General features: G+C 41.4%; 1 protein-coding gene across 1 annotated transcript in view; it reads left to right on the top strand.

Moving 5' to 3' along the window:
• LOC129839703 (spectrin beta chain, non-erythrocytic 1-like) overlaps positions 1 to 14,279 on the top strand; it is an 89,880-nt gene that overhangs the window by 3,701 nt on the left and 71,900 nt on the right. The window lies entirely within an intron of this gene.

The following is a 14,279-nucleotide window of genomic DNA, read 5'->3' as shown; positions in this document are numbered from 1 at the left end:
CATATGCCAATGTTTCGACTGGGGCATAACTGAAGCCAAATAGCTGATACCATACTGTACTCTCTGTTATCTAAGCCCGAACAGAACTAGCGGAAATGACAAAGACCCCTTGGGAGTGGGCGAGAACCATGCGCGGCAGCAGTAGCCCCAAATAGTTTTACTCTTTCCCAATTCTCCCCTGGATACTTGATACACATTTGTTTCCATGATTTGCCCCTAAGTGCCCTAACTCAATATCTGTCCTGTGAGGTAGAAGCACAGCAAAGACTGTGTTGGGTTGATGTTTTGTCCTTCCTAACCTCAATTGGGGCCTATAGCACCTTGAAAGCATTAGTAATACGTATTGTTTTTGGTGAGGATGAGTTACACAGCGACAAGCTTTTCTTGCATTGCTGATACGGGATCCCAGTTGTGTTTTATTCAGATCACTTACTGTTTCGACACATTAGCCATTTACACAGCTGGCTTAGAACCAAGAGAACCAACGGAATTCTGATGGAGTGTCCTGCCCAAGGGTGCTCAGCTGGGCACACCGAGATTTCACTCCTCTGACTGACCCTGCAGTAAGAAGTTGTCTTGAATGTTGGCTGTATGATTCATATACATAATGATATAATATAATCAATCAATCTCATTTGGTAGCAGTGCTCATCTAGAACCAAATAGTGAATGATGTGTCTAACTCTCGTTCAACTTTAGCTCATTTGCAATGGATTGTCATGTCATTCAAAATGTAGATTTGCAACTGGGCTAGTCTCTTGGAAAGGGAGAAGTGTCTTTTTTTGTGCTTTAATTTGTGCCACGGCTGTAATGACATTATGCCGTCCTTTGTTTGTCGTCCGTGGTCTATCTCTTGTCCAACGGCGTTAGTGCACGTTCTAAAAGCACTAACGCCCTGGACCAGCGCTATCCATGGTCTATCATTCTTGGCTGGAGGGGAAAGTTGTTGAAGAGTCTCTGGAAAAGATGAGGTAATTCTAAGAGGATGCATTTCCTGGGTCATGAACCTCATATCACTTGTGTTCCCCCATTTCCCATGTCTCTGTGCCACGAAAGCAGGAAATCATAACCTGGAGTTCCACTGGTGCAGTTTCCATGTGATGTGGCTTGTTGCCGCTACACAGCTGAAGGACAGCATCCATCTTGGCTCCTTTTACTCTCTCAAGCAATTTCAATACCAGCCACTGCAGGTATTCATATATCTACTTCTTGAAATAGTGTTCCCCATTTAGCGTATGATTCATGTGCTGAATAGATAATCCCTGATTCATTGAAGTGCCCCCCCTACACACGCACAATTGTACTCTGGCAAAAGAGGGACAGCAAGAGCAATGGGTAAGTGGTAGTCATAGGGGCCTTGAGTTGGCAGAAATGGGGTATGAGGCCTAGATTCGTAAGTATCTGACGAGTGGCTATAATGACAATCAGACCCTGAGAGCAGACTCCTGTTTTTTCAATGTATACAAGTGAAATACAGAGGAGAAATGGTGCATTCGGAGAGTATTCAGACCCCATTACTTTTTACACATTTTGTTACGTTACTGTCACGGCCGATGCTGGAAGAAGACCAAGGTGCAGCGTGGTGAGCGTACATTTTCCTTTTTTATTTAAAATGTCGCCAACAAAACAACATACGAACGAAACAACCGTGAAGCTTACAGGGCTAAGTACCACTAACAAAGATAACTACCCACCCTGAAAGGAGGGAAACGGGGCTACCTAAGTATGGTTCCCAATCAGAGACAACGATAGGCAGCTGTCCCTGATTGAGAACCATACCCGGCCAAAACATTTTTTATTTTTATTTATTTTACCGTTATTTTACCAGGTAAGTTGACTGAGAACACGTTCTCATTTGCAGCAACGGCCTGGGGAATAGTTACAGGGGAGAGGAGGGGGATGAATTAGCCAATTGTAAACATAGAAATAAAGAAACATAGAAAACAAAACATAGAATGCCCACTCGAAATCACACCCTGACCAAACCAAATAGAGACATAAAAAGGCTCTCTAAGGTCAGGGCGTGACAGTTACAGCCTTATTTTAAAATTGATTAAATAAAACATATTCCTTATCAATCTACACACAATACCCTATAATGACAAAGCGAAAACAGGTTTTAAGAAAGTGAATTAAGGTATGCATTTATGTTTATGGGAGAAACCGGTGGGATTGGGGGTTGCCAGTTTGCCTTTTTTCCCCATGATTGACTCAAGCATGTCTTCTATCCCCGTAGTGAGGTATCTGCCCCAGGTCAAACCGCTTTTCAGTTGTATAAACACATGATACTTATCCACAGCCTTGTTATTATAAATGTTTGGATCGGAAGTTATTCCTCTGTTTTTCTTGGGAAGACGTCAGACAAACAGGCATGGTCGTGAGGATCTGGGGCTGGTGGCATAAACATATATAGCCCTACAGTTTTGACTAAGCCAAACAGGTAGTCACTTATAGAACTTAGTTAGACATTTAATTCCACCTGTTGCATAAAGCTGTCATGGGCCGCGTTCAGATGGAAATGTTCTACCCTCCAAATACATATTTAGTAAACTGTTTTTCTATGGGGGTTGATGGACAACGGAAATATATATTTTTTTACGTAGGTCAGAACTTTAAATGGGGTTGAAGTTCTAACAGATAGATGCTTAATTCGTTGTTTTGCATGAAGACATGCAAACAAGAATATTTGGAGGAAGACACACAAAAGGTTAAATGAAATGCACAGTATCCTCACCTTCCAGCTTAGTAATAAGTAAGTAAGCCTTGTCTGAGCCAGAACGTCCAATAGGGGCAGGAGCCTACCTCCTGTTTCTACTGCTTGAGGCAGCTTGATGTACAGGTACACCTGCTGGACAGGATGCTAGTCTGTCGCAGGGCTTTACCCCCAATCCATCTTCTTAAAGGAATAGTTCACACACATAGGATTTGATCTACTTCCCCAGAGTGAGATCAACTCGTGGATACCGTTTTTATGTATCTGCGCCCAATATGAAAGAAGTTAGAAATAGTTTGCTAGCTGTTCCTGTAGACTTTTCCAGTCATTGTGCTAATGCTAGTTAGCAATTGAGCAAATGCTAGTTAGCAACTTCCTTCAAACTGCATGCAGATACATCTCATTGCAAAAATCACAGACTATCCATTTAATGCTAAGTGCCAAGCAGAAAGGCATTAGGTCCCATGTTTAGTCTTTGGTATGACTCGACCAGGGATTGAACTCCCAACCAATCTTGGTGCAGACAATCTAACCCAGGGTTTCCCGAATTCGGTCCTCAGGACCCGAAGGGGTGCACGTGTAGTTTTTTTCCCCCCTAGCACTACACAGCTGATTCAAATAATCAACTAATCATCAAGCTTTGATCATTTGAATCAGTGGTGTAGTGTTGGGCCAAAAAACAAAATGTGGACCCCTTTGGGTCCAGTTTGGGACCACAATCCAGTTAGGGATCAGATTATATAATTTGTGTGTAATTTGTGACAATGTATACTTATCGCCTAATCAAAGTATTGATAACAAACCAACGTTATCAGCCATCTGTTTCTGGCCCCGGCCTTAGACCTCTCTCTGGAATGTGGCTCCTCTCGCCAATAATACAACCCAGAGGGAGATGGTGATGCTCTCTCCCTGGTCTCTTCCCACACCACTATCTGATCTCAGTGGTTCTCTACTCTACTCTTATAGGGATAAGTGGTACATCTTGTTTCATTCCACTGGCTGATAAAGATATAATTTGTTACACCCAGGAGTGTTATTTTTTCAGTAAATCTTTGATCTTTGTTTTTAATGGGAAATGTACTTTTTGGGGTAATACTTTATTTGGCATTTGTATTTCAGCTAGTATTTACATCACAGAAACTGAACATTAATAATTAGGCCATTATTAGATAATTACTATTTTAGCAGGTCGTTTGTATGCAAATATCAATAACAAGTCAACAGTAAAATAAAGCAGAACCCATTATTCTCGTATCTGTTTTTGTTACTGAGATGCATTCGGAAAGTATTCAGACACCTTTCTTTTCACACATTTTGTTACGTTACAGCCTTAATCTAAAATGGATTAAATCGTTTTTTCCGTCGTCAATCAACACACAATACCCCATAATGACAAAGCAAAAACAGGTTTTCATCAAGGATCTCTCTATACTTTGATCTGTTCATCTTTCCCTCGATCCGGACTTGTCTCCCAGTCCCTGCCGCTGAAAAACATCCCCACAGCATGATGCTGCCACCACCATGCTTCACCGTAGAGATGGTATTGGCCAGATGGTGAGCGGTGTCTGGTTTCCTCCAGACGTGACGCATGACATTCAGGCCAAAGAGTTCAATCTTGGTTTCGTCAGACAAGAGAATCTTGTTTCTCATGGTCTTAGAGTCCTTTAGGTGCCTTTTGGCAAACTCCAAGCAGGCTGTCATATGCCTTTTACTGAGGAGTGACTTCCATCTAGCCACTCTACCATAAAGGCCTGATTGGTGGAATGATGCAGAGATGGTTGTCCTTCTGGCATGTTCTCCCATCTCCACAGAGGAACTCTGGAGCTCTGTCAGAGTGACCATCAGGTTCTTGGTCACCTCTCTGACCAAGGCCCTTCTCCCCCAATTGCTCAGTTTGGCCGGACGGCCAGCTCTAGGAAGAGTCTTGGTGGTTCCAAACTTCTTCCATTTAGGAATGATGGAGGCCACTGTGTTCTTGGGTACCTTCAATGCTGCAGATATTTTTTGGTACCCTTCCCCAGATCTGTGCGTCGACACAATCCTGTCTCAGAGCTCTACTGACAATTCCTTCGACCTCATGGCTTGGTTTTTGCTCTGACATGCACAGTCAACTGTGGGACCTTATATAGACAGGTGTGTGCCTTTCCAAATCATGTCCAATTGTCACGTTCTGACCATAGTTCTTGTGTGTTTTGCTTGTTTTAGTGTTGGTCAGGATGTGAGCTGGGTGGACATTCTATGTTGTGTGTCTAGTTTGTCTGTTTCTATGTTTGGCCTAATATGGTTCTCAATCAGAGGCAGGTGTTTTGTGTTGTCTCTGATTGGGAATCATATATAGGTGGCATGTTTTGTGTTGGGGTTTGTGGGTGGTTGTTTCCTGTCTTTGTGTTTTCTCTGCACCAGATAGGGCTGTATCGATTTGCCACGTTTGTTATTTTGTATCGTGTTAAGTGTTCACTGTTTATCGTTTTATTAAACATGTTGAGCACTGGCTATGCTGCGTGTTGGTCCGATCCCTGTTACACCCTCTCTTCTCGTGAAGAGAGGGAAGGCTGCCGTTACACCAATCAGTTAAATTTACCACAGGTGGACTCCAATCAAGTTGTAGAAACATCTCAAGGATGATCAATGGAAACAGGATTCACCTGAGCTAAATTGCGAGTCTCATAGCAAATGGTCTGAATATTTAAGTAAATAAAGTATTTCTAAAAAACTTGTTTTCGCTTTGTTATTATGGGGTATTGTGTGTAGATTGATGAGGATTTAAAAAAAAATCTATTTTAGAATAAGCCTGTAACAAAATGTGGGAAAAGTGAAGGGGTCTGATTACTTTACGAATGCAGGGTAGATGGGCCAGAAGAACAGGTTCATTCACTTGATTGAAGACAGTTAGGTTGGGGACATTTAAGTCAAATGCTTGCATTTCTTTCCCCCAAAAAATCTGTGTGGCCCACCATTTATTTTTTTCGTCCCAATGTGGCCCCCGAGCCAAAAAGTGTGCCCACCCCTGGTATAGACTGTGTCCTAATCCTTTCCTTGTATATATGACTATCAATTGGTGAAATGACTCCATTGGATCTCACTTGTCAGAAGAGACCTAGCCTACGCCCCATTGGGACACGGAACACATTTATTTTTATTTTATTTATTTATTTTAAATTTTACCCCCTTTACTCCCCAATTTCGTGGTATCCAATTGTTAGAAGTTACTATCTTGTCTCATCACTACAACTCTCGTACGGGCTCGGGAGAGACGAAGGTCGAAAGCCATGCGTGCTCCGAAACACAACCCAACCAAGCCACACTGCTTCTTAACACAGTGCGCATCCAAAACGCCGTGCACCTGGCGACCTGGTTAGCGTGCACTGCACTTTCGAATGTGTGTTTTCTGGACATGGTATACGTCAACAAACTCACTTGAGAAAGGGATTAGCATAGTATGGCATCGACTGTAAATATAATAATGTTGGAGGAGATACGGTCAGCTAATGGGGCTGAGGGAGGCAGTTGACAAAGATCTGATTGGAAGGCTTGGATCTCTTCCTTCATAATCCTAGCATGTGATGCACATGCTTTCATACATTAATGTCAATAGAAGATTTGCACACAAAAACTTGAGTTATGCAGGCGGATGTCAAAGTAAATTAGGATTCAGGGCTGAATGAGTCACCCTATTATGGGGACTCCCCAAGCCTCCTGTCAACCAAAGCCCAATATCATCATCTGGAATTTACATAATTTGCCTTGTTTTGGCACAATTCTACACAATTTAGAAACTATCTAGTTTCAAATCCTACTCTGAGCAATTGTATCTCTTACAGCACATATGCAGTAGAATATAAATGAGTGCCTTCTGTAGGGCCTTGTTCTGTGTGTGTCATGCTAAAAAACTGTAGCACAGCTGTAGCAAGCACTTGCGCTAACACACATTCCATGCATGTGTGTCCAGTTAGTAGGAGACCCTCCCAAAATACGATTGCCTGGAATGCTAGTGATGCGTTACAAAAAGCAAGTCGTACAGTAATATGGTCAGCTGCAAAACTACATGCCTTGGATAGCATACATGTTTGAATGCACAAAGACTGAGTGGCATGATGTCTCTCCTGTCGCTTTAAACAGAGGTAGTGAAGGGGGGGCTTGACAATAGACGCAATCCGTATCCATAGCACCAGTATGCGATGCGAGGTGTAGAGCAGCATCTGTGTGGGTGTGTGGAGACACAAAATCAGATTTTGTTGTGTGTGTGTGTGTTTGGGAAGGGGATGTGTGATGTAACAAGGATTGTCTGGCTTTATACATTGAAAAAGGGGGAAGTGTACATATTGAATGCTCTAGAATGTCCTGCTTGCAAAGTAAATCGTGTATTGTGTGATTGCCATGTAGATTTTAAACATGCATAGCCTCGGCTTAGCCCGAGTTTAGAAACACACAGCACTGTCATGGTGAGCTGATGTAGAATGCATGAAAATTACTGAAACAAATGATGCCAGACGGTTGCTATATCAGGAAAGTATGGCCATCATTCCCCTCTTGGCCAGACAGCTTTACATGATGGACATTGTGGAGAGTAGATGGTAAGACGATAGCTTCAGACTGAACGGGTCCACACAACAGCCAACTGTTAGATAGCACAAAGGTTTCTGGGTATATAGCGCTCCATGGTGATTTGCCAAGCTAGTATCCAAGCTGTTGCAATTTCTGCTATTGCTCAGAGTGAGGGGGTGGAAGCAGCCTAGTCTCATAGACTAGATGTAGCATAGTAAATGTAAATCTGTGACACTCAAATCAGTTTGGTATGGTTACATAAGACAGAAGGTTACTTAAGGCAAAACCAAAAGTAGGGTGGTTGGTCGCGCTGGATGAGTGGGCGTATATAACATGAACGTCTAGCAACATAAAGGTTGTGCGTTCAAATCTAATCAAGGACTTTCAGCTAATTAGCAACTTTGCAACTACTTACTACTTTTTAGCTACTTTGCAGCGACTTAGCTTGTTAACTTACACTAACACTAACCTTAAAACCCTTTAACCCCCTACAGTCGATGTCCGTGCCCCCGTGGGAAATCTAATTAGCATGATGAAAAAAATCCCCATCAAAATCCTTCTGTTTTAAGGTAGAGATATTCATTTTTTTGCATGGGCTGCGCCTCAATCCAATGGTGGCTTTCTGCATCTGCGGTGGAATGTGGCCAAGCTACAGCAGTGGATGTCAGACCATGAGACATCCCGAAAATCAGTTTTCTCATGAAAACCTCTGTAGCGTCTGAACAGTTTGGGCTATACTCTAATATATCTGTTTTTCCATGTCTGAATCTGCCATTCAATGCATATCTATAGCAGTAAGGCCAAATTCAATGTTTCATCAAAAATACGTAAAATTCTAAATCAAATAGTTAAATGATCCTTGGTATGACCATCTTAAAACAATTCCATATGTTATCATAGTAGAATCCCCCCACCCCAGCTTAGACTCTTAAGGATTAACTCTAATCTTAACCCCTAACCCCTAGCCTAGCTAATGTTAGCCACCTATCCACAACAAATTGGAATTCGTAAACATATCATAACTTTAGCTAATTCGTAACATATTGGACAAATTGCCATTCATAACTTAACATACGAATTGTTATTCATTACATACCATACGAAATGGATGATGGACATCCACAAATTAATACATACCATATGAAACATATCATTGGAGAATCCCCCATTTACGTTTACTGGATTGTCATGCCATCTGAATAGGGTGTGAATATCATTATACTTTTTCTTAGGGGAGGAGGCAGGTGGGACATTCAGATTCTGAATATACCCCATATCCGCAGTTTTTGGAATGTATGTAAATAGCATGTATTCCATCAATGGAGGTGCCTTGTAACTGGAATGTATCTCTTGTAGCCTGCTCTCATTCTGTGACGTAAACATGACGAAAATGAATGAACGTAAGCCTTACTATCTGTAAAAAATAAATGGTTAAAATGTTCTCTTTGAAGAGAAAAAATGCTGGTTGATATTCTATGATTGCACCATCTCAGATCAATGTGGATCTCAGTTCCCTAGTGGGTGAAATTGTGTCTGCGAGTGAAATATCATTACATTTATAGTTTAGTCATTTAGCGGATACTCTTATCCAGAGCAACTTATCCAGAGCAACTTACTAAATGGCACATTGACAGATATTTCACTTAGTCAGCTTGGGGATTCAAACTAGCGACCTTTCGGTTTCTGGACCAACGTTCTTAACCGCTGAACTGGACTGCTTTGCCATAATTCTTAACCTGGGGTGTATTCAAGGAGGTAAAATTTTCAAACTGTTTCTCATAGAAATGTGATGTGTAGAGATGATATTACTTACCTATCCTGAACAAACCCTAGATTTAGTGGGATGAAAGGGCTGTGGGGTGAAGTTGCCCCTAGGTACAGGCTAGGATTAGTTTCCTTTACCCAATCCTAACCCGCCTGACAAATGATCAGCGTCTAGGGACAACTTCACCCTACTCCGAATAAAAGGGCTGTGGGGTGAAAAATTATAATATATCGAATAGAAATGCCAGCCAGTAGAGATGAGTCTAAAGGCCTGCTTTAAATATCCCATAGGTTTGAGCAGCCCTGAGATTGTCGGGAAGGGAGTTCCAAAGGCATGGTGTGTGGGAGGAAAAAGGAAGTTTCGTAGATCTGACAGGTTGGATGGTCCAATGCCATTTAGGGCTTTTGTAGGCGATCTAGGGATTCTGTTGAGACCCAACAGCTGCATATAAGCAATGTGTCATAGGGGAGTGGAGAGAAGGAGAGGGAAGGGGGTACTGAGTCTGACTTGATAATTCTAGCAGTCGTGAGAGCCTTTGGAAGAGGAGGACACCTAGTGGTGGTATGGTAGGGCTTTGTAGTGTTTCTCAGAGAGAAAGGATGGCTACCCACTGCACAGACGTCAGTTCAACATCTCTTTTTGATTTACATTTGGTTGAGTTGTCAACTCATGTGAATTCAACGTGAAATCAACAAAACATGTCACCATGTCGTTGGATTTAAAGTTGGCTGAAAAAAATACGAAATTCCCTTACGTTGATGACTTTTTGCAAATCCAATCAGTTTTCCATGTTGATTCAATGGCATCACATTGATTCTTTTTAAAACGACATGGAAACCAAATAGCGTCGTCCGGGTTAGGGAGGGTTTGGCCGGTAGAGATATCCTTGTCTCAGTATGTAAAATGTAATAAAATGTATGCACTCTACTGTAAGTCGCTCTGGATAAGAGCGTCTGCTAAATGGCAAAAAAAAAGTAAAATGTTCTGCATTTGCTTTTTGCCATACTTTAGGTTTGACTGAAGTCTGTTTTTATATCTTCGTGTGATTTTTCCACGGGGTTAGGGAGTGTTTGGAGGGCTCATGTTACCTGTTCCATTAGAGTTGTTCTAGCCCCAGAGGACCCTTATTAGCTCTTCTTTCCTTTCAGGACATTAACACGAAGGCCATTTCCTCGAGGGCTGATATATCCTGTTACATCCAGTAAATGTTAAGACCACTAATGCATAATTGCTAATGAACTTTTTTCTGAATCCTACGACTTCTTATGAAGATTAAAATTTATCTCCCCTTGAATCATTCCATCAAAACAGGACATTTATTTTGTATTTTTAATATGGATGGGGCCTCCCGAGTGGCGCACTACAGACCCGGGTTCGATCCCAGGCTGTGTGACAGCCGGCTATGGCCGGGAGACCCATGAGCCGGTGCACAATTGGCCCAGCGTCGTCCGGGTTAGGGGAGGGTTTGGCCGGCCAGGATGTCCTTGTCGCGCTCTAGTGACTCCTTGTGGCGGGACGGGTGCCTGCAAGCTGACTTTCAGTCGCCAGTTATACAGTGTTTCCTCTGACACATTGGTGTGGCTGGCTTCTGGGTTAAGCGAGCAGTGTGTCAAGAAGCAGTGCGGCTTGGCTGGGTCGTGTTTCAGAGGACTCATGGCTCTCCACCTTCGCTTCTCTCTAGTTGCAGTGACAATACTGTAACTTCCAATTTGGGAGAAAAAGGGGTAAAAGTAAAAAATATATATAATTTGGAATGACATTTTTTATTAAAGAAGACATAAAGATCAGTACAGTGCAGTTGAGCAGAAGTATTATCAATGATTACCGTAAAGTAATGCTTTTGCATAATTTCAGCCAGCAGTTTTGAATGTTGTGATCGTGTGCCAAAACGGGTCCCTGAAGATTTTGCACAATTGTGTTCTACCTCATCTATGTCGTATGATATGTTGTGTCCTGCATTTATTAAAATGTGCATGATATGTTACGAATTCCAATTTGCAGATTAGCATTTTTCATCATGAATCTTGTTATGGAGGCAGCTCTGCAGTGCCATCACTAGCTGGTACATCCGCAAACTCATAACATCTGATTTTAAACCTAACCCTAACCTTAACCACACTGCAAATGCCTAACCCTAACCTTAAATGAAGACCAAGAAGCAAATTTTAGTTTTCTGTAATTTTTACAATATAGCTAATTTTGACTTTACGGCTGGCCTATCTAGCCGAAATCACTCAGTTCTGCCTCCAGGACAAGACTCATGACAATACATATCAACCTGCGCCCTTGGTTCGTCACAAATGACACTCTATTCCCTTTATAGTGCACTACTTTGAGCAGGGCACAACGGAAAAGGAAAAAAGGGTGCCATTTGGGACTCATGCCTAGACAGGGGAGGGATAGAGGGGGATGCACAACGTATAAGACAAGGAGGAAAAGGCTGAGGCAATCTATAGACAACTACTAATGTTTACAGGAAGTGGAGAGCCCTTTGGTTGCAGTTTCTGCTGATGATCATATGCACTTAGAATTGTCTGCTAAGTGGCAAAGTGGGTAAAAGGCAGCCGTAGTCACTGTGGAGGCCTCTGGTTAGGGAAATAAAGTACGTACTGTATGTAGTACACTGCTGCTTCCATCAACTGTAGGAGCTGTGATAATGACAATGCCGACGATGATTAGGATAATAATGACGCCCTCCGTCTCTCTTTCTTTCTTTTATTCTTAATTATTCTTTATTGTAGGGTATATGAGGCCTATTTTCGTAAGCATCGGGTTGGGAGTATTATTAGTTTATGTATTATCTACAGTACCAGTCAAAAGTTTGGATACACCTACTCATTAAAGGGTTTTTCTTTATTATTACTATTTTCTACATTGTAGCATAATAGTGAAGACATCAAAACTATGAAATGACACATATGGAATCATGTAGTAACCAAAAAAGTGTTAAACAAATCAAAATATATTTTATATTTGAGATTCTTCAAAGTAAGCACCCTTTGCCTTGATGACAGCTTTGCACAATCTTGGCATTCTCTCAACCAGCTTCATGAGGAATGCTTTGCCAACTGTCTTGAAGGAGTTCCCTCGTATGCTGAGCACTTGTTGGCTGCTTTCCTTCACTCTGCAGTCCAACTCATCCCAATCCATCTCAATTAGGTTGAGGTCAGGTCATCTGATGCAGCACTCTTTCACTCTCCTTGGTAAAATAGCCCTTGCACAGCCTGGGGGTGTGTTTTGGGTCATTGTCCTGTTGAAAAACAAATGAAAGTCCCACTAAGCGCAAACCAGATGGGATGTCATATTGCTGCCCGAATGCTGTGATAGCCGTGCTGGTTAAGTGTTCCTTGAATTCTAAATAAAACACTGTCAGTGTCACCAGCAAAGAACCCCCACTCCATCACACCTCCTCCTCCATGCTTCACGGTGGGAACCACACATGCAGAGATCATCCATTCACCTTCTCTGCATCTCACAAAGACATGGTGGTTGGAACCAAAAATTTTAAATTTGGACTCATCCGACCAAAGGACAGATTTCCACCAGTCGAATGTCCATTGCTCATGTTTCTTCCCCCAAGCAAGTCTCTTCTTCTTATTGGTGTCCTTTAGGAGTGGTTTCTTTGTAACAATTTGACCACGAAGGCCTACTTCACACAGTCTCCTCTGAACAGTTGATGTTGAGATGTGTCTGTTACTTGAACTCTGTGAAGCATTTATTTGGGCTGCAATCTGAGGTGCAGTTAACTCAAATGAACTTATCCTCAGCAGCAGAGGAACTCTGGCTCTTCCTTTCCTGTGGCGGTCCTCATGAGTGCCAGTTTCATCATAATGCTTGATGGTTTTTGCAACTGCACTTGAAGAAACTTTCAAAGTTCTTGACATTTTCCGTATTGACTGACCTTCATGTCTTAAAGTAACGATGGACTGATGTTTCTCTTTGCTTATTTGAGCTGTTCTTGCCATAATATGGACTTGGTCTTTTTTTACCAAATAGGGCTACCTTCTGTATACCTCCCCTACCTTGTCACAAACCAACTGATTGGCTCAAACACATTAAGAAGGAAAGAAATTACACAAATTAACTTTTAACAAAGGGGTTTTCTAATGATCAATTAGCCTTTTAAAATGATAAACTTGGATTAGCTAACACAACGTGCCAATGGAACACAGGAGTGATGGTTGCTGATAATGGGCCTCTACGCCCATGTAGATATTCCATAAAAAATCTGCCGTTTCCAGCTACAATAGCCATTTACAACATTAACAATGTCTACACTGTATTTCTGATCAATTTGATGTTATTTTAATGGACAAAAAAATGTGCTTTTCTTTCAAAAACAAGGAAAATTCCAAGTGACCTCAAACTTTCGAACGGTAGTGTACCAATAACTTGCTTTGTCAAACAGCAGTTTCGCTTCTTATCACTATTAATGATGGCTAACATGATACCATTCGATATCAATACATTTATTTCAAATAAAGCACTCTGGACTTTCAGGGTTGCTATATTTAAAAATGGGAATATCATATTTTGAATCTAATGCTGCCATCAACTTTATATACATCACAGAAGACTGAAATATTTTTCTTGCCATCTTTATGTAATACATGTATCACTAGCTACTTTGAACTATGCCACTTTATGTTTATATACCCTACATTACTCATCTCATATGTATATACTGTACTCTATACCATCTACTGCATCTTGCATATGCCGTTCTGTACCATCACTCATTAATATATCTTTATGTACATGTTCTTTATCGCTTTACACTTGTGTGTATAAGGTAGTTAAAGTAAAGTAAAGTATAAAGTAGTTGTGGAATTGTTAGGTTAGATTACTCGTTGGTTATTACTGCATTGTCGGAACTAGAAGCACAAGCATTTCGCTACACTCGCATTAACATCTGCTAACCATGTGTATGTGGCAAATAATATTTGATTTGATTTGATTTGAAATATAACAAAAAAATAACATTCCACCCATGAGGTCAAAGGGGGCGCTTTTGGTCATTGACTGCAGGAAAGGGCTACCCTGAATGATTGTGGTATATTTGATAGAAAACGATCTGGTAGAAGTGAGTCTCGGGTTTTACCAGAAGATGGCACTGTGTGTCTTGATTAGTTTGTCCTTAGGCAGCAGCAAAACATTGTTGTCTAATTCACTTTGAGTGGGGAAACACTGTTGTCTCCATTTCCCTATAATGTAATTTCTATTATGACAAAATGCCATTGTCATTCAGTTTCTCAC

Source organism: Salvelinus fontinalis, chromosome 3 (assembly GCF_029448725.1).
Source record: "Salvelinus fontinalis isolate EN_2023a chromosome 3, ASM2944872v1, whole genome shotgun sequence".
Classification (NCBI taxonomy): domain Eukaryota; kingdom Metazoa; phylum Chordata; class Actinopteri; order Salmoniformes; family Salmonidae; genus Salvelinus; species Salvelinus fontinalis.
Note: the sequence above shows the minus strand (reverse complement) of the source record. Positions and strands in the feature narration are given on the sequence as shown.